The following is an 18846-nucleotide window of genomic DNA, read 5'->3' as shown; positions in this document are numbered from 1 at the left end:
GAGAACATATATCACAAGGTCTTCGAAAAGTGTTGATAAAACGAAAAAGTATAATGGAAAAGGCAATAAGATTCTCAAATTTGTGTGTTGTGCTGTGCTGTGCTGTGTGTGTGTGTGTGTGTGTGTGTGTGTGTGTGTGTGTGTGTGTGTGGGCTGTGGGCTATGTGGGGCCAATGATAAAAATGAGTTTTGTGTGTTTTTGGCATCGGAAAGTCTCCCTGGGCAATAAATAATCGGGGAGGTGAATTACTGCTCGATAAATCAGACCGGAGCGGCGGACGTTTTGCGACGCGAAGTTTATTAGCATTGACGGCCAGGCTGAAAGGGAATGGAATCACTTACTTACAAGAGAGAGAGAGAGAGAGAGAGAGAGAGAGAGAGAGAGAGAGAGAGAGAGAGAGAGAGAGAGAGAGAGAGAGAGAGAGAGATATGCACACTCACGTACCGAAATCAGAAAGGCAGACGATACAGTGAGAAAGAGGAGACGGAGAAAAGAATGCGCGAAGAGAGAAGTATGAGCAGAAGGAGGAGGAGGAGGAGGAGGAGGAGGAGGAGGAGGAGGAGGAGGGTAAGAGTGAGATGAGTGATTACACTAGATATCGCAAAATCGTTGGGGCGTGCATGACTCCCTGAAGGTGTGTTGAAGGAGCCACGCCTCGTGCCTTCTCAAGGGGCCTCAGTACCTCCCCTTGTGGCTACCTGACCGCCCACCGCCTCCCACCATACCTGCCCTCCCCTTCCCGCCTGTACCCGCCGCCCTCACCGCCTCTTCTCCTCACTTCTCACTCACTCACTTCTTTTCACCACCACTCACTGCCCTCTCCTCCCAACATCCTCCTCCTCCTCCTCCTCTGACGTCAAGGTTACATGTCACCCGTGTACCTGTGTGAAGGGCCTCTCCTCTGCCTCCTCGCCGTCAGGAGGAAGGGGCGGGTGACGTGCAGGAGAGAGGGGGTGGGATATCCCGTGGGTGGTGCTCTCCGCTCACGCGCCGGCTGAGAGGCTCTTCGGCGGGTTTTTCACTGTCACACTAGTAGTCTCGCGGCGATATCTTGAAGCCTCACCATCGCCACCGCCTCGTCTATATGTGTTCCTCCTACTGACGGTGCTGCCTCACTTTCTGTTTCTATCATCTCTTTTTTAACTTTCTTTATGTCCTTTATATGTCTATTCCTTTCGCTGTTCCTCCTACCACTGATGATGCTGTTTTCCTTTCTCTTTCTATCATCCCTTGTTTATTTCGTTCTCATGTGCCTATTTCTTCTCCCTCCTTAATTAATTATTCTATTTTTATCTCTCACCTTTACTCTTCCTCCTCCTCCTCCTCCTCCTCCTCCTCCTCCTCCTCCTCATTAATGACGTAGTGGAGCTTGTAATGAACACGATTATACTCCAAACAGTCACCACAAACTCTCATATTCCTCCTGTCCTTAGTTAATTATCAGGAAGCACACACACACACACACACACACACACACACACACACACACACACACACACACACACACACACACACACACACACACACACACACACACACACACACACACACACACACACACACACACACACACACACACACACACACACACACACACACACACACACACACACACACACACACACACACACACAACCACAATCACTCCAAATGGAACAATTAGTGCATGTTGTAATCAGCGTTGTGGATCACCTGGTAATTTGATTATGATGAGAATGCAATTAATGGACAGAGAGAGAGAGAGAGAGAGAGAGAGAGAGAGAGAGAGAGAGAGAGAGAGAGAGAGAGAGAGAGAGAGAGTTGAATAAAGATCAGCAAGATCAGGACAGGGACACGGTCATTGATTAATCATTTAAATGTTAATATCACGGCAGGTAAATAGACCCACACCCACCCACCCACTCACACTCGGTTGCCAAAAGCGGCTCAGAATTTGTAGTGATCGAGTTGTGAATCTGCTGGAAATGTTATTGTAGAAGCTTCCACAAATGCAGTATTTCTCCCTGTGATATTTAATGTTTTCCATGCATGAAGGAGGCCGGTCACATAAAAAAGAAAGGGGGGTGTTGGGGGAAACTGAGGTTTCAAATAGAAAAAAAAAGTAAATAAAATGAAAAAGGAAAAAAAGTAAATAGAAGAGTAATAAGTGCCATTTATACTAAATTTATATGTATTTTTATTTTTATCAGTCTTTCTTTTTCATGTGTAAAGTAGGCCGGTCAGGAACACAAAATAGAAAAAAAAACTATTTATTAATCCAAAAGAAAAGAAAGTTAGACAAAAGTAATTACCGCTATTTATACCAAAATTATGTGTAAAAAGTCTGTACTGTTTTTCTACCAGTGATGCTTTCTCTTATGAAAGAAGGAAGCCGATCAGTGGCATGAAAAAGGGAAAACATCTCCTCTTCCAAAAAATAAAATAAAAGTTTGACAGAAAAGCAATCACTGCCATTTATACTAAAATTATATGTGAAAATACTGCACTCATTGGTTGTGATAACTAAACTGCTTCTGTAATATTTATTTATTTACATAGTAATGATAAATATAAAGTGATAATGTGTGTAATTTTTTATTGTATATATTCATAAAAGTATTAATATATATGTTTTTTTGTTTTTTTTAATGCGTGAACAGTTGGCACGGGCTATTAATAATTAGTATTAGATGACCGGTAGTTTTTTCCCATATTAGGTGTTTGTAAAAGCGGCCCATGAATATTAATTTTTCTAAGTTAATGAGATACAAGCGTCCGTGTGTTTGTCCGACGCTGCTAACTCCACGGCCAGTAAAAAAAGCAACCCCGATATGTTTTTTAATCTAATATTTCAAGTTAATCGGGAGATAATGTTTTCTTTTTTCCGGTCGACGCTATGTAACTAAATTTCTCCTTGTTTGTTTTCTCACCCGTGGATGCTCAGATATATTTCTTTGTACAATAACTCCTTTATGATACGAAAGTTAAATCGCATACCTTTACAACATAAGCAATTTGACGCTAAGTGATATTCAGTCAGTTCCTCAATCAGTCAGTCAATCAGTGAATAGTTTGAAAAGGAGCAAGAGGAGTTAGAAAAGGAATCAATAGAAATACGAAAAATAAGGAAAAAAAAAGTGCAAGTAGTAATAAAAAGAAGTAAAAACCCAAAGTAAGAAGCAAGAAGAGGAGGAGGAAACTGAAGCTAAAGAAAGAAGAGGGAAAGAGAAAAAGAAAAGAAAGAGGAAAGATTCTAGGAAGTCTTGACTCATGCTCTCTTCATCCTACAAGAATTCCAAGCGATAAACCACGAAGCCAAGAAATGCCGCGGCTCCCAACACGACCCCCGCACCCTCCTCCTCCCTCGTGACTCTCAAACCCTCGCCTTCGTCCTCAGCCAAATAGCGGCGCATCGTAGGATCTTCTGACTCACCCTCCTTCCTTCTCCTTTACATTTCCTTCCTGTATATAGTCTGGTTGCTCCGGGAAGGACTTTCATGTTAACTATTCACTGTGTTATCTTTTAGCACTTGTATTTTATCACTCCAGGCTTATTTATTGATTTTATGTATTTTTTTTTTTTACTCCTTACTTTCCCTTCCGTATTCTCTTTCTTCATTTTCTCTTCTTTCGTTTCTGCTTTCCTATTTCCATTTTTTTTTTATTTATTGCTTTTCTTGTTCCCTTTCCTTTATCTTATCCAATCTTATCCCATTCCATCCCTTATCTTTCCTTCCCTTCCTATTAAATTCTTTCTCTTCCCATCCCATTCCTTCCCTTTAGTTCTTCCATCACTTTCCCTTTCTTTTTCCCTTCCCTTTCCTTCCATACCCAACCCGTTCCTATCTTTTTTTTTCCTTTCCCTATCATCATCTCTATTCATATTTTTCCCTCCCATTTCTCTATTTTCTCTTTTCTACTCGCGCATCATTTCGTGAAACATACCATCAGAGAGAGAGAGAGAGAGAGAGAGAGAGAGAGAGAGAGAGAGAGAGGAGGAAAATATGCGTGGGTTCTTGAGTGACGACGCTGTTAGTTAGTGATTGCTACTTGTCCCTCTTTTAATAGTCCGAGTCAATTGCTCTTACATCTTTTGGCCTCTTGTTTAATTTCCCCACATATTTTTTTTATACCCCACTTAAGACTATAATCTCTCTATCCATTCTTTTCCTGCATAATGCCCGCCGCAGTTTTCATGCATGCACCTGCCACTTGCATTTTTTTTTTTTTATCTTCTATTATTATTATTTATGAACATCCTTGCCATTTCCTCTCTGTCTCTCATTCATATTTTTGTTCACTTTTTTTTTTTATTCTTCCACCTCTCCGTCACCCGCTGTCTTGCTTCTTTTCCTCCCTTTTCCTCCCTCAGTCCACGACCCGAAACGAACTCCGACACGCCCACTTCACCCTCTCTCTCTCTCTCTCTCTCTCTCTCTCTCTCTCTCTCTCTCTCTCTCTCTCTCTCTCTCTCTCTCTCTCTCTCTCTCTCTCTCGTCTCCTTCCTCTCTTCTCTCATTCTCTTTATCTGTCCGTCTCCTCCTTTTCATTTAATCCTTTATTTTTTCTATCAATCCTCATCTCTTTTTCTTTATCTTCTTTCTCTCCCCTCCTTCCCCTCTTCTCTCATTTTCTTTATCTGTTCATCTTCTCGTTTTCATTCAGCACTTTAGTTTCTTCTATCCATCTTCATTTCCTTTTCTTTGTCTTCTTCTTCTTCCTTTCTGTTCTCCCTTCTGTATCTCTTTTTTTCTATTTCATGTGTCTTCTCTTCCTTCCGTTTTTCCTTTCTTCATTCCATCCTCCTTCTGCCCTCCCTTTCTTTCCCACTTCCTTTTTTTTCTTTGTCCTTACCTTCTTTCTGTCCTTTCCTCCCTTCTATCCTTCCTCCTTTCCATTTTCTCTCTATCGTCTTCACTTAGGTTCCTTCTTCCATCTTTACTCATTCTGCCTTTACTCCATTCTTACTTTCCTATCTTCTGTTTTGCCTTCCCTCCTTTTTCTGTTTATTTTTATTTTCTCTTTTCATTTCTCGTCTCCCTTCTTTTCTCCTTTCTCGCCTCTCTTCTTTCTCTTGCTTCTGTCTTGCCCCATTCTCTTCCTCTCTTTCTCTGTCCGCCACCGTGCTGGAGCCTTCAAATTTAATGAGTCTCACGCAAAACAGTGAACGTAGCTTATGATAGTTTTTTTTTTTTTCATTGTTGTATTTTTTCCCCCCTTCCTTTCTCTTCTTTCTGTTTTACTTGACTTGCCACCATATCTTCCCTTCCCCTTTCTTCCCCTTCTTCCCTTGCCTCGTCATAATTCGTCTCTTTCTTTACTCTCTTAATTGTCTTGCCACTCCTCTTTCATTTATTTTTCTTTCATTTCCTATCTCTGCTCATGGGATTTCTTATCTTCACTTTCTTCTTTTTTCTTATTTTCTTTGTTTTTTTTTACGCCGTTTTTTTTTTTTTGTCTCCTGCTTTTATTCAATCTCCCTTTTTTTTTCCTTTCCGTTTACTTTCCCTTCCTTTCCTCGCTCATATCTACTTTCTCCTCTCCATATTTTCCTGTATTTCTTTTGTTTTTACTTACAACCCTTTTCTCTTATGCACTGATTTTGTTCACTTATATTTCTAATTTACCTCTATCCTTCTTTTCCCCATGCATTTAACCATATTCCATGTCCTTTTCTTCTCTTCCCCTTCTCACCATCACCAGCATCACCTCTATATCTGTGCGAGAGTCTGTCCTCTTCTTTCTCCTCCTCCTCCTCTTCCTCCTCCTCCTCCTCCTCCTCCTCCTCCTCCTCCTCCTCCTCCTCCTCCTCCTCCTCCAACTTTACTTAACAAGAAAGAGGTAGTTTAGATGGAGAAGAGAAGAAAGGAATTAATATAATTGGAGAAAATGTACTGAAAAAATATATATTCCTCCTTCAACACAGAGAACAGACAGGAGAAAAATGCACTGAGAACTATAAAAGTAGTAAACGAGTGCAAGAATGAGGAAAAATTAGCAATAAAAGAGACTTAAGAACAAAACTTACTTGCACACTTATTTTCTTACTTATTACTTAAACACTAAAAAATAATATTGTGGTTATTTACATGTTTATTTATAGTGTTATTGAGAGAGAGAGAGAGAGAGAGAGAGAGAGAGAGAGAGAGAGAGAGAGAGAGAGAGAGAGAGAGAGAGAGAGAGAGACCACAAAGAAAGAAAAGAAAAGCTATTATGATTCTTAAACATAGACTAAAATAACGAAATAAAAATAAGAAGAACGAGGAGAAACAGACACAGTAAGAAGATGGAGGAAGAACTAGATAAGGAAAAGGAGGAGGAGGAGGAGGAAGACGAGGAGGAGGAGGAACCAGGAAGTAATTATGTTACCTTTTGAAGTAATAGCATCGTGGGTAAAATTTTAAAGTAATACTCTGCAAGATGGCGTCACGGCGATAGGAAGTTAAAAGTAGCGTTGACTGAAGTTGACTAATGTTTGCTCCTCCTCCTCCTCCTCCTCCTCCTCCTCCTCCTCCTCCTCCTCCTCCTCCTCCTCCTCCTCCTCCTCCTCCTCCTTTCCTTTCCCACCCATATCTCTCTTCCTCCTTCCACTTCTTTTCCACTCCACCACGCCTTCCTCCTTCCTCCTATCTCCATTCCTTTCTCAGCCCCTCCCTCCTAACCTTTCTTTCCTCTTTCCTTACCTGCGCCCTTATTTACTTCCTCCTCCTCCTCCTCCTCTTCCTCCTCCTCCTGTCACACCTGTCACACACAAATTAATTACCAGCGTAGAACACAAGGTATTTTCAGGTAAACAATAATCTAGTAAAAGAAAAAGCTAAGATAGATATATTGCAACAGTGAAAATCGTATTAATTAATATAAACTGAAGGATACAGAGGGTGGAAAGAATGGAGTGATGTGTTTACTATAGAGGGAAACAAAGGGAGGTACAGGAAGTGGAGTATTTATATATCCAGTGGTGTGCAATTAAGTTGTAATATTTTTAATTGATTTTTTTCTCTCTCTTTTATCCATAGGGCCTAATGGGGGAGTGTGTGGGTCAGGCCGCCTCTACCTGGCTGCCTAATGAAAGGAATTTAATATGTTCAGGGTTCATTAAATTAAAGATTATTAGATAGGCAAATTATATGGTAACTGGTGGAGTGAAAGTCCTTCCTGCTGGTCTTTTTCCTATTTTTTTTCATGGGTTTCATTTTATTTTTTTTTCTATTTTGGTAAGGAAATGTGGGATGGATAAGAAGTCGATATACAGATAATAACGAGACGCTGCTAAATTTAACGTAAAGATGTGTGTCTATATATGTGTGTGTGTGTGTGTGTGTGTGTAGGTAGGGAGGTAAAGGGAACTAAATACCCATGAAGAATTAACGATCGAGTGGAAAACAGCGATTAGTGATACATTTGAATGGTCGTTTTCACGGTATTGTGTGTATTAATGGGCGCCTCTATTACTACTACTAGTACTACTACTAGTAGTAGTAGTAATACTAGTAGTATTACCACTACTACTCCTACTACTACTACTACTAGTAGTAGTAGTAGTAGTAGTAGTATTACCACTACTACTACTACTACTACTACTACTACTACTCCCACTACCGCTGCTGCTGCTGCTGCTGCTGCAAGTGGTATTATAACTATTACTAGAACGACTACTTCTGTTACTGTTACTACTACTACTACTACTACCACTACTACTACTAGTACTACTACTGCTACCACTACCGCTGCTCCTGCTGCTGCTGCTTTTGCTGCTGCTGCTGCTGCAAGTGGTATTATAACTATTACTAGAACGACTACTTCTGTTACTGTTACTACTACTACTACTACTACTATTACTACTACTACTACTACTACTACTACTACTACTAATAATAATAATAATAATAATAATAATAGTAATAATTATTATATCGTACCACCACCACCACCACCACCTTTACCACCACCACTACCACCACCACCACCCATACTACACAACATGTCCCCCAACCAATACCACCATCGCCTGTACCACCACCACCACCACCCGTTCACTATCTCCAAACTGAGGGCGAGAGATAGCATCATCGTCTAGGAGTTAATGCACCGTCACAGTGATAATAACGGGAACCTTTATTATACATTGGCTTCACCGTGGACGAGGAGAGGAGGAGGAGGAGGAGGAGGAAAAGGGCAGGGCGGAGGAGTCTCATTTTCCTCGCTGCAGTAAGTAATGTTCCTCCCGAGTAAGTATTAAGATGTTTCGAAGCATTATGGCGTTGGAGGCAATTACCCACGCGTATAGGAAGGAGATCGACCACTGCCTTGCGTGGCTCGTAACTCCACTTCGAAATCTGGTCCACACCCTTCCTGCCTCCCTTCCTTCCTTCCCTCCCTCGCCTCGCCTTCCCGCCCGCTTTGCCTGCCTTGTCTGTTTTGCTTTGTCACTTCATTTCCGCGTTCTCCTCTTCACGCTTTCCTCTTGCTCCTTCTCGTCTCGTCCTCGCGTGCTTGTCCCCGCCTCGTCCTTTATTCATTGTTTTCTCTCTCGTGTATATTGTTTATTTCTCTCTCTCTCTCTCTCTCTCTCTCTCTCTCTCTCTCTCTCTCTCTCTCTCTCTCTCTCTCTCTCTCTCTCTCTCTCTCTCTCTCTCTGTGTGTGTGTGTGTGTGTGTGTGTGTGTGTGTGTCATTTTTTACAGATGTTCCATAAGTCGTTCCATTCTTATCATTATTACGCACACTATCAGCATGAGTAGTAGGAAGAGGAGTAAGAGTAAAAATAGAAGCAGAGGCGTAAGCAGTAATATTTAGTATGATTACCTTCTTTTCTAGTGTGCGTGCTTTCTCGTCAATGCATTTTCCAACATTTTTTTCTCCTAAGCCAGTCAGTGTTACTACATGTAATAAACTTATAGAATATACACCCGAACCCAAGACACATGTACACACAAACAACATTATTCGTGGCAGGAGAAACAAACAAACAAGAGAGTAGCGGCAGTGGATCAAAATATGAATGTATACAAAATAGGAAACTGTGTGCCATAAATTACTGAAAAGAAGGCACCTTTCCCTTACCACCAGGTAGGCAGAGCCGGAGGGAGGGAATAAAGGAAGGAAAGGTGAGGCGCCAGGTGTTAATTAATGACCAGGTGAGCAGCACAGGTGATCCGTGACTATGTAAATTGTCTTCATCCTTCCACCACCACCAGCACCACCATTTCCTCTCTCTCTCTCTCTCTCTCTCTCTCTCTCTCTCTCTCTCTCTCTCTCTCTCTCTCTCTCTCTCTCTCTCTCTCTCTCTCTCTCTCTCTCTTTCCTCCTTCTCCACCTTCTCCTCCTCCTCCTCCTCCACCTCCTCCTCCCATGGTTAGGTCTTTAAGAAACCTATGTTTACTCCAAGACAAGCCGAACCGCTCCGTCATTAGTGCGAGCGATTTAGCGCGCGGATTATCATAATGGATTTCAATAGTTCATGACTAATAAGCAATAAGGTTGTGTGATGGGCCTCCCCCTGCTTAGGTTCCTGCTGCCTGCGTGCACTGCCGAACGATTTATTGTCGTGGAGGAGTTTGTGGCGGCAACAGCGGCGTCTCTCTCTCTCTCTCTCTCTCTCTCTCTCTCTCTCTCTCTCTCTCTCTCTCTCTCTCTCTCTCTCTCTCTCTCTCTCTCTCTCACGGAAATTCTTGTTTCACATTCACTTATTATGAAAGATTTTAAATTGTTAACTCTCTCTCTCTCTCTCTCTCTCTCTCTCTCTCTCTCTCTCTCTCTCTCTCTCTCTCTCTCTCTCTCTCTCTCTCTCTCTCTCTCTCTCATTTTCTGAAACATTCATTTACTTTGAAAGGTTTCTGAAAGCTAAGTCTCTCTCTCTCTCTCTCTCTCTCTCTCTCTCTCTCTCTCTCTCTCTCTCTCTCTCTCTCTCTCTCTCTCTCTCTCTCTCTCTCTCTCTCTCTCTCTCTCTCTCTCTCACACCATCTCTGTCATCTCACTTATACAAAAATCTAATTCTCTCTGCACGTACAGTACTACACTTACAACTTTGTATCTTGACCGAAAGCATTTGTGTCCGAAAAATTAGTTTGTGCATAAGAATTTCCTCATTTTCTCCGGATCATTTCCACCTCCTCTCATTTCTCTTTCTTCGCAATACGTATTAAAACACATCAATATTCTCAACCCGAAGAGGAAAAAAAAGTGAAGACAGAGGAAAAGCCTTGGAATATTAGGGAACCATGAAAACAATGTTCTCCTTTTTCCTTCCTTTCCTTGACCCTTTTCATTCTTATTCTCGTATAGAAAAAAAAGGAGAGAGAGAGAGAGAGAGAGAGAGAGAGAGAGAGAGAGAGAGAGAGAGAGAGAGAGAGAGAGAGAGAGAGCATAAAAACATTGCTATCATTTTATCTTTCTTTCCTTTCCTTTTCATATCCTTGATCCTTATTCTTCTTCACTTGTATCGAAGAAGGAAAAGGAGGGAGAAGAGGAAAAGATGCCATGAAAATAATGCTGACTTTTCTCTCCCTTTATCCTTTCCTTTCCTTCACTTTCCTTGACTTTATTTTACTTTTTTTTTCTCCTCTCCATCTCCTCGACCATTTCATTCTTCACGTGTAAGAAAGAAGGGAAACGAGAGAAAGATGAAGAAATGCTTAACAAGAGAGGGGAGGAAGGAAAGGTACTGTACGTTCTTCTTCAAGCAAACGAGAGGAGAGGGTATGCTTGCTGGTGGAGGGAGAGAGAGGAAAGATGCGGCGGGCGAAGGGATGAATCAGGGATGCTGTGGGGAAGGCCAGCGGAAGAGATGGTGGCGTGATAAGAGAAAGAAGGAGGTGCAGGAAACTACAGGACACGGGGGAAGAGTAGAATATGAGAGGAGAACGCAAGAATGGAGGAGGAATACTAAAGGAAGGAGCTTGGACTAAAGATGAGAAACCAGTGTGAGATGTTGGAGGAATGAATAACGGAAGGGATGAGAGGGAGAAGAATGAAATGACATGGAGAGGAGGGGAAAAACAACGAACATGAGGGAAATAGAACGGAAAGTAATGGTAGAATAAAGGAAAATATGGAGGACACGGGAGGAAAAATACAAGAAAATTGCACAATAATGAGAGAAGACAAGTGGAAGATAATAGAAGCATGGCAAGAGAAAAGGGCGTAGATAAGAAGAGGAACTGTTGAGATGGTGGAAAGATGAGAGAAAGGAGAAGAAAGGAGGAGAATGGAAGGAGACGGTGCAGACGCAAGGGAGGAAAGGAGATAGGATAGTGATGGTGAAGGAGAGAGGAGGAGATATACTGAGACAGAGTGTGACACAGGGAAGGGAAGTCGGGAGAGGCTGTAAGTTAGTGTAATTTAAGGAGATTAACGCCCTTACGTTTCGCCTCACACATAAGAGGAGAAATTTGTTACGCTCCTGATAGTTTTTTCTTGTCCCAAAAGAGGATGGTGCTATTTTTTTCTTTCTGGAAGGAGAGAAGAAAGGAGGGGTGGAGGGGCTGGAGAATGGAGTGAGGTGTGAAGGAGGAGGATGTTCTAGAGGGGAAGGATGAAGGTAAAGGTGGAAGTCAGGTCAGAATAGCGACTTCGATGAGGCCATTCTTTATGTTTTAATTACCAGTGTGTTTAAGTTATGTAATTGTTTATGGTGTTTTCTCGAGGAATTTTCTGTTTTTTGTGGGCTTCAGTGAAGTTGAAGTTCTGTTAAGTTGTCTTCTGTTAATTTGTTTGTGTTTGTTTATTTATTTTTATTTATAACCCTTTTTTATCTGTTTTATTGATTTATTCTCATATATAACCAACATTCCGTGGCTTTTTTGCAGCTTTCATTATTTTCTTATGGTCTTGTGCATCTGAGCCACATTCTTCTCATCATTATTATTATCTATCCATTTTGCTTTCCTTTTTCATTTACTTTCTTAAACTCATCTTTTTACACTGTATCACCACCACCACCACCACCACCATCATCATCATCATCATCATCATCATCATCATCATCATCATCATTTACACCATCACTATTTTCCTGTCCTATCCTCCACCTGTTCCCTCCCCCCACATCCCGTCCCACTGCTAAATACCTCATTCATTATCCTTACCTGGCCTAAGAGAGAGAGAGAGAGAGAGAGAGAGAGAGAGAGAGAGAGAGAGAGAGAGAGAGAGAGAGAGAGAGAGAGAGAGACCTTTCCTGAAAATATGTGATGAAGTTTTTTGCCTTAATTTTCAAACCAAGAGACTTCACTATTCACTGTTTTATTACATTACCTGCGATTTTCCACCTTTTCAGCCAAACTCTCGGTGTTTTAAATGCTGTGTTAGCAGCGACATTTTTCTTCCTCCTTTCTTTATTCTTGCATTGATTTGTGGTTGTCTCATAGGTAATTATTGTTTTCTTCTAATCTACGTTTCGTTTTACAATGTTTCGTTTTCCTGATTGTGTTCGTTTTTAGTTTTCTTGTTTGCCTTTATGGTTAAGTTTGTTTTGATTATATTGTTTGTTTGTTTCTTTGTTTGTTTGTTTTGTTTTTCTGGGGGGAAGGGGTGGCTGTCATTTTCTGCACTTACATTGCCTATATCTTTCATTCAAGTTGATTTGTATGTAGTTGTATTAAATTTACAGTAATGTCAACTGTACGTAGTTTCGAGAATTTTCTCCTTCTTTTTATCTTTGCTTATTTTTTTTTATTCTGCTTATTAACGTTTGGATATTTCTTTATGGATATTTACGTATGTTGCAAAGATTTAATAGCAGAGAGTTTACACATACCATTTATTCTCTCCTACACAAACACACACACACACACACACACACACACACTTTTATGACAATTTTCATTTTGTATTTAGTGATGAAATTATAGATACAATTGGTGAATACAAATATCTTGGTGTCTTATTCAATTATAATGGTAGGTTTAGAAATGGTCAATTGGACCTTAAGAAAAGAGCAACAAGAGCTATGTATTCACTAATTGGAAAATGCCGCAAACATGATCTACCAGTTGATCTGCAACTTGAATTGTTTAACACCATTGTAATGCCAATTATGACCTATGCTTGTGAAATTTGGGGATACTGTATTATTAGAGAAATCAAGCAGTTGCACATGACATTTTTAAAACATGTATTACATGTACATAAATATACAAGCACTGATATTGTATATGGGGAGTTAGGGGAATATCCTATTGATATTGTTATCAATACTAGAATGATTGGCTACTGGTCAAGGTTAATAACAGGGAAAACTACTAAGTTAAGCATGATTATGTATAAAAGTTTGTTACATTTAGACTCCACAGGCATGTATTCATCACCTTGGATTTGCCATATAAGAAATATTCTTAACAATTGTGGTATGTCAGGTATTTGGATGGATCAACAAACTAATAATCCAGAATGGTTAAGGAAAGCAGTTGAAAACAAACTTAAAGATCATTGGATAACATCATGGTTTAGAAATATTTCAACAAAGGGACTTTGTAAGAGTTATAGAATGTATAAAGACTTGTATTGCAGAGAAGATTACCTATTGAAACTTAAAAAGAGTATCAGAATGCCTTTGATTAAAATAAGAACAAATAACAATAGACTACCTGTTGTGAAAGGAAGATATGATAGTATAGATAGGGAAGAAAGATTATGTACTTTATGTAGATGTAATGTTGTTGGAGATGAATATCATATTTTATTGTCATGCCCTAATGATAACATCGTGGAGCTCAGAAACAAATATATTCCAAATTATTATAGAAATAACCCAACAGTGAATAAGTTTATCCAATTAATGCAAAGTAAAAGTCAATATATTTTGTCTAACATTTCTCTTTTTTTAAAAGCTACCTATAATTTTTTTTAGGTAACAGAAAGTTGATTTATATAAGTTGTTAGTGTTTGTTTGTATCTGAAATAATTGCAGGAGCTGTGCTCCATACTTTGTATCACAAAGTCTGAGCATGTAAATAAATCTGAATCTGAATCTGAATCTGAATCTGAATCTGAATCACACACACACACACACACACACACACACACACACACACACACACACACTTTTCAATCATCACCACCTACCCATCCATTACCATCCATCCACCCTACCATTCCACCTCCATCTATCCATCCCCCTCCGCCACCCACGCGCGGATGAAATACTCCTGATGGATGACCCGCGCGGATTCTGGGAGGCTAATGTTGGGCGTGGATGTTACGTTTCTTGTTCCCCAGTACCTTATTACGTCTTCTTAAGCCCCCAAACGCAAGCGGTGAGTAATGAGAAGGACGATAATGGGAGACGCAAGGAATGAGAGATAAATGAGATTCTAATGAGACGTGAGTAATGATAGATGGACTTTTCAGGGCGAGAATTAAAGGGACGAAGAAATAAGATGAAATGAAAATGCTGCGGTTCAGTTCTAGTGATGAATGGTCTTGTTTTGTATTTTTTTCCTTGAGTGTGTGTGTGTGTGTGTGTGTGTGTGTGTGTGTGTGTGTGTGTGTGTGTGTGTGTGTGTGTGTGAATGTGTTTGAGTGCATTTTCTTTTTTCTTAATGCTCATGATGTTATTAATGGTTGTATGCTTTGAGTTTGTAATGGTTTGCAGGTTGAAATATGTTTTTTTCTTTCTCTCTCTCTCTCTCTCTCTCTCTCTCTCTCTCTCTCTCTCTCTCTCTCTCTCTCTCTCTCTCTCTCTCTCTCTTGGATTGTTTTTTTTTTTTCGTGCGTGTGTGCGTGAATGAGTCCTTGTGTTTTTTCCTATTCGTTTGGTTATCGTTTGTAATGTTCTACTACTACTACTACTACTACTACTACTACTACTACTACTACTACTATTACTAATACTAATAATTTTATGCTCATGTGCACAACAGCACTCGGTTGTGAGAAAAGTGGTAGTAGTGGTGGTAGTGGTGATGGTAGTATGTAGTGCCGATGGTAATAGTCCTTACGTAACTAAGACAGCGGTGACAGTTTACGTTAACAGATAATCTTAAAGTGTGTACGTACAAGGTAGGGGTCATGGCAGCCCATTCGCCCCTCCCCCTCCCCCACACCAAAAATTTCGTATCTATTACTGTTTGAGGTGCGGGGGAAACGTTTTCTCATTAATCAAAGTTTAAAATACGCGCCATTTTCAACTACCATCCGCCCCTTCTTTTATCTACAATTTTAGCTTGCGTTAGCTTGGCCCATTTCTAAATTATCAAGATTAACTTCGGAAAATTTCCAACGAACAGCAGCAGAGTAGAGTAATTACTGTAATAATGAGTGACTTTTTTTTTCAATAGGACACTTACTCACTTTTGTCCTAGGTGGCGCTGACAGCAGTGTGTGTACGTGTGCGTGTGAGAGACGTATACTAATTTGCCTTTCAAGTGATATCTACGTCTTTTCAGAACTTCTCAGTTCTCCAGGAAGGAGGTGAGTGTTGCAAGGGTGTTGCAAGGCTTTAGAAGCGAGGCTGAAAACGGAGGAGGGGTGTTTAGATGCGAATGTATTGAATGGTGGAACTGACGGCCAAGCGTTTAGAAGTGGTGACCCTTCCTCCTGTTTTCATTCTTCTTCCCTTGTTTCATGTTCATTGCAGGTTATATATCATTCCCACATCATCTTTGCGTAGTTATTTATCTTCTTTCAGCTTGAGAAAGTTTCATTGCTTGTTATAGGCCAGAGAGAGAACGAATGTTGTCTGGCTGCCTTCCTTCCCCCTGTGTTAAGTAATGGACTCACCCGGAATGGTGCCATGTAGTTGAAATATAATAGATTTTTAAAATGAACTTTACTTTCTTGCTCCGTGATCTATATGACAATATTTACTATTTACATACACGTGTTAGATTATAGATTAGATTAAATCGGCATCGTCAGTGTAGAATCGATGTTGGTCATTTCCTGTTGTACCATTTAGGCTGGTTTTGTTGATTCTAACAGTTATCAGATTTGTCAACCTTATCAGAGAATGAAAATAAACAATATACAGCATCTTGGAGGAAAGTTGTCGAGGGAGAGTAAATAGGCGGATCATTGTGTGGAAAAGTAAACAGATAAACGCACCGCCGAGAGAGAGAGAGAGAGAGAGAGAGAGAGAGAGAGAGAGAGAGAGAGAGAGAGAGAGAGAGTTAATATCGTGACGTGGAATATCCAGTTGAAGTTGATGTTTATTATATAGTGGAATTTTAATCTTTCTAGGTCTTATACGAGAGAGAGAGAGAGAGAGAGAGAGAGAGAGAGAGAGAGAGAGAGAGAGAGAGAGAGAGAGAGAAGCAGCCCCTGGAATAAGAGACAAACACGAAATGAAGACAGGGTTCCAAATACGGTCCGAAGCATCCTGAGCACTGAGCTTCTTGTTGACAATTCGTAACCTTCTGTCAGTCAGTCGACCTCTCCTCCTTCTCCTCCTCCAGAACCCTTCGTCATCGTCATCCCCAGCAGGAGCCTCGGGAGTGAGGGAGGCGAGGCAAGGACCCGAGGGAGAGGAAGTGGTCACTATATACAACTTAGGACCTCAGTTTCTCTATCTGTCACACCTAACTCGACCCGGTAACTGCTGGTGATTGATGGTGATGCAGTGGTTGGTGGAGAGCGTACAGGAGGTGGAGGAGGAGGAGGAGGAGAGAGGAGGAAGAGAGGACATGGGCTGGAGGAGAAGGATAAAATGGAGGAAAGTTAAGGATACTGCATTGGTAAATACAGACTAAAAATAGACTTTAGTTGAGACAGACGAAACAAGTGACGAGAGAGAGAGAGAGAGAGAGAGAGAGAGAGAGAGAGAGAGAGAGAGAGAGAGAGAGAGAGAGAGAGAGAGAGAGAGAGAGTATACTTGAATGAATATTAAAATCACGTCTCGGTGTTTGAATTATTGGACAGAAGCCCAATGGTCATGGAGAAGAGAAAGAGAGGAAACATTAGAAGAGGCTTTTAACACACGAGAGACAACAGAGTGTATTCGATAAAGTCTGATTGAAATGGACAAGACGGGTTTTCCTGACGCTGAGGTAAATAAAAAAGATAAATAAATAAACAGTGAGAAAATAAGAAAAGATGTTGAGTGATGAAAACAGTAAATGGAAGAAAACATGCTAGTGTGTAGAAACGAATGGACCGTTTCAAAACACACACACACACACACACACACACACACACACACACACACACACACACACACACACACACACACAACAAATCACATATAGACGACTGAATGAATGTAAACAGAAAAGAAGAATATATACACAACTAGTAAAACACATTGATGGACAACATACACCTATAAAAATTAAAAATTAAAAAAATAGATAAAACACCAGCAATAATCACAATGACACTATTTACTTCTTTCTCTCTTACGTCAATATTTTCCCCGCGCTAAAGCACAAATCCAATTACGGTTTGTAGGGTTCGCTCTTTTCCTCGCCGTGTTTGGAGGCCTTGCTCTGGAGGGGATCCGAACCGACTTAGGGGATCGAGGGGTGTTTGAGAGAACGTGACTGATCCTCCAACCTGCCACCTGTTTGTCGGGAGGCCTGGTGTATGTGTGTGTGTGTCTGTGTGTGTGTGTGTGTGTGTGTGTGTGTGTGTGTGTGTGTGTGTGTAGGTGGTCTCGAGGGCGGGTCGAGATGTATGCCAGAGGGTGAGAGTAGCGGAGTGCAGGAGAGGAGGAGGAAGAGTGAAGAGTGTAGAGAAGGTGATAGTGGAGGAGAAATAGCGTGCCTAAAGTGAAGAGACAGAGAAGGAACAGACAGTAAGGAAGGAGTCAGTAGGTACATGTTACCAGAGGAAGAATGAAGAGAAGTATAATAAAAAAAACTAACAAGTAGCATCATTTACAGAAAAAAGCAACATGTTAAAAACTATATATATATATATATATATATATATATATATATATATATATATATATATATATATATATATATATATATATATATATATATATACGAGTATATACAAGCTAAAAATAGGGAATGATAGTAACAAGAATTTGAGTTTATGGAATGAGATAGAAGGTATTATATTACAGGGAAGTAGACCTAAAGAAGAATGTAAAGATAGACAGGACGTGTAGAGTTATGAGAATAAAAGAGGTACATAAAAAAAGAATAACAAAAGATAACTAGGCAGAACGCTGGAATGATGAAGAATAGAAGAGATTTATAGAGAAGAACCAGTGATTTCAATAATAAATGTAAGTGAGATAGAAGCATGAAATAAGTGATAATGAAACAGGAAAAAGAGAAAATAAAACCAGTAACTGAAAAGGATAGGCAGGCAGGCAGAGGGTGTGGAATGAGGAAGAATGAGGGCAAGTATGCAATAAAAACATGAGAGGTGAGGGAGGAGGCTGCGGAGGTAAGGTATTCCCAGGTACCCCGCAGCATCTTGTACCTGGATGGGGTGTAATGACTTAGTTCAGGTGAGCCCACAGCCTCCCTTGTACAGGTAAACTATGGGGTCGTTTCGCCTCTCCTTCCTCCCTCCCTCCCTTCCTGGTCCTTCATTTCTCCCTGTCTTCTCTTCCCAGGTTCTTTCCTTCCTTCCATTCATGTTTTATTTATTTATTTTTTTTTGTTGTTTATTTTGGCCTCCTCTAATGAATGGCTTTAGTTATTTGTTGTTTATCTTTATATTTTTGGGTTATGTATTTATTGACTTATACTGTTTTCTTCCTTGAGATACTGCCTCTTATCTCACGTCCACCTCCTCCTCCTCCTCCTCCTCCTCCTCCTCCTCCTCCTCCTCCTCCTCCTCCTCCTCCTCCTCCTCCACTGTGCATGTTCGTTTCGAGGGTGGTAACTCGTAAAAATTTAAATTATGAAGTATTAAAATGGAGTAATTACTTTTCGCCTGGGAGGAAGACCTGGTGAGGGTGACTACTGC

At 40.6% G+C, this 18846-nt stretch overlaps 1 protein-coding gene across 8 annotated transcripts in view; it reads left to right on the top strand.

Annotated features, from left to right (window-relative positions):
• LOC135105079 (uncharacterized) overlaps positions 1–18846 on the top strand; it is a 190212-nt gene that overhangs the window by 33530 nt on the left and 137836 nt on the right. Inside the window, exon 2 of one of the 8 annotated variants that reach the window (XR_010270693.1) lies at positions 15366–15390. The exons of 6 other annotated variants lie outside the window; for them this stretch is intronic. The gene's annotated coding sequence lies outside the window, so the exon portion shown is untranslated. Of the gene's footprint in view, positions 1–15304; positions 15391–18846 lie in introns of those variants that run through there. One more of the 8 variants, XR_010270691.1, reaches the window with a different exon arrangement.

Source organism: Scylla paramamosain, chromosome 11 (genome assembly GCF_035594125.1).
Source record: "Scylla paramamosain isolate STU-SP2022 chromosome 11, ASM3559412v1, whole genome shotgun sequence".
In the NCBI taxonomy this organism is placed as follows: domain Eukaryota; kingdom Metazoa; phylum Arthropoda; class Malacostraca; order Decapoda; family Portunidae; genus Scylla; species Scylla paramamosain.
The sequence above is the reverse complement of the archived record's forward strand: the minus strand, read 5'-3'. Positions and strand labels throughout refer to the sequence as shown.